This window comes from Palaemon carinicauda, chromosome 45 (genome assembly GCF_036898095.1).
Source record: "Palaemon carinicauda isolate YSFRI2023 chromosome 45, ASM3689809v2, whole genome shotgun sequence".
Taxonomy (NCBI): Eukaryota; Metazoa; Arthropoda; class Malacostraca; order Decapoda; family Palaemonidae; genus Palaemon; species Palaemon carinicauda.
Window position 1 is genome coordinate 24583011 of NC_090769.1, and position 2369 is coordinate 24585379.

The window sequence follows — 2369 nt, forward strand, 5'->3', positions numbered from 1 at the left end:
TGCTTTTTTTTTCTGGAGCCAAGTCCAGAATGGAATCATGTGTGATATATATATATATATATATATATATATATATATATATATAATGTGTGTGTGTGTGTGTGTGTATATATATATATATACATATACATACATATATATATACATAAATGTATATATGTATATATGTGTATATATATAAATATGTGTATATATATAAATATGTGTATATATATAAATATGTATATATACATATATACATATATATATATATATATATATATATATATATATATATACATAAAGTGTATATATGTATATATATGTGGTATATATATATATATATATATATATATATATAGGATATGTGTGTGTGTGTGTGTATAACACCAATGAACACACCTCGTCATAAAATCACTACCAAATATTTAGATGGATATGAAAACGCGCGTGCACACACACACACAACACACACACACACACAAATAGATTTAACCCCTACCACCCCCCTACCCCTTTCCTAACTACCTCTCAGGGTACCACCTTTCACCAGGGTATGACTACTCCCTCATCATCATCACATTATTATTATTAGTAGTAGTAGTAGTAGTAGTACCATAGTTAGGAAAACCAGGATACTATAAGCCCAAGGGCTCCAACAGGGAAAATAGCCCAGTGGGGAAAGGAAATAAAGAAACAGATAAAACAGTGTTCCCTTGTGTACTCTCAAGCAAGAGAACTACTGATCTATCCTTAGATATTCTTGCATATTTACGCCATTTAATAAAATCCAATCAGATTGTAATGAAACATTAAAAATATCCCAAAACTCAAAGAAAACGAAACTAAATACGAAAATCAAACAAATGATTTAAGAACTCCACAGACTCGTTACACAAACTGAAACCAATTCTCATGATGCGTCTGGGGAGAACGTATTATTAAGTACTTAGGCCTACTGAGTTTGATAGCTGGGCTAATAATAGTAGGCTGGTTTGGGGGGAGCGTTAATTACAATTAGAAAGGTGGGTATCTCGTACAAGTGGATATTTGTTGTTATTGTTTTTTTTTTTTTCCTGTTCGGAATACTAGTCAGGCAGTTAATTCTAATAGCCAGGCCTTCTCCATCATGAGACTCAATACTACGCAGTATTCTAGAAGTTTTATTCCAGCTGTTACCAAGTTGTGGAATGATCTTCCTAATCGGGTGGTTGAATCAGTAGAACTTCAAAAGTTCAAAGTTGGAGCAAATGCTTTTTTGTTGACCAGGCGGACATGATTCTTTTTATAGTTTATTTATGACATATTTGTTTTTTGATGTTGTTAAAAGTTTATATATGACATGTCTGTTTTGACGTTGTTACTTATTTCAGAATGATTTATTGTTTAATTTGTTCTCTTCATTTATTTATTTCCTTATTCCTTTCCTCACTGGGCTATTTTTCCCTGTTGGAGCCCCTGGGCATATAGCATCTTGCTTTTCCAACTAGGGTTGTAGCTTGGATAGTAATAATAATAATAATAATAATAATAATAATAAAAGGTGACGGCACAAAAACTTGATAAAAATTTGATGGATGAAACAATCTCAAGTTTGTAGGAAGTCCTTCCTTAGGACTACACAACTACTCAGGTTTAGAAGTTTAAAGGTCACTCATGAATGACAGAGGCAAGGGACAGTGACATTGCCCTATTGAGGAGGACAATGCCCTAGAGACTGACCATATATACATATGATCAGTGCCCAAGCTCCCTCTACACCCAAACTACGATCAAGGAGGGCCAGGCAATGGCTGTTGATGACTCGGCAGATTATTATTATTATTATTATTATTATTATTATTATTACTAGCTAGGCTACAACCCTAGTTGGAAAAGCAAGATGCTAAAAGCCCAAGGGCTCCAACAGGGAAAAAATAGCCCAGTGAGGAAAGGAAATAAGGAAATATAGGCTCCCCCAAACCCCCATCTTTAACTCACAACGATGGTGAGGTTGCACCGACAAAAGAAACTAACGAGTTTGAGCGGGAATCGAACCCCAGTCTGGCGTTCACCAGTTAGGGACGTTACCACATCGGCCACTACAAATCTATAAGGACAAGATATACGATAATTTTCTTGTATTATCATACGGGAATTAAAAGCCATTAATTACAGCGTGTGCTTGTGAAATATTACATATGTTTGAATTAGGAATACATATTTTGTATTATGAAATGTTTGATACATTACAGGAAAGTAGTTTTGAATTTTATTTTACTGCTGATTATTATTATTATTATTATTATTATTATTATTATTATTATTATTATTATCATTATTATTAGTTTACGCAACCCGTCAAAAATTACGGCTAAATATTTAGTTGATAGATATGCTATTATGCACAC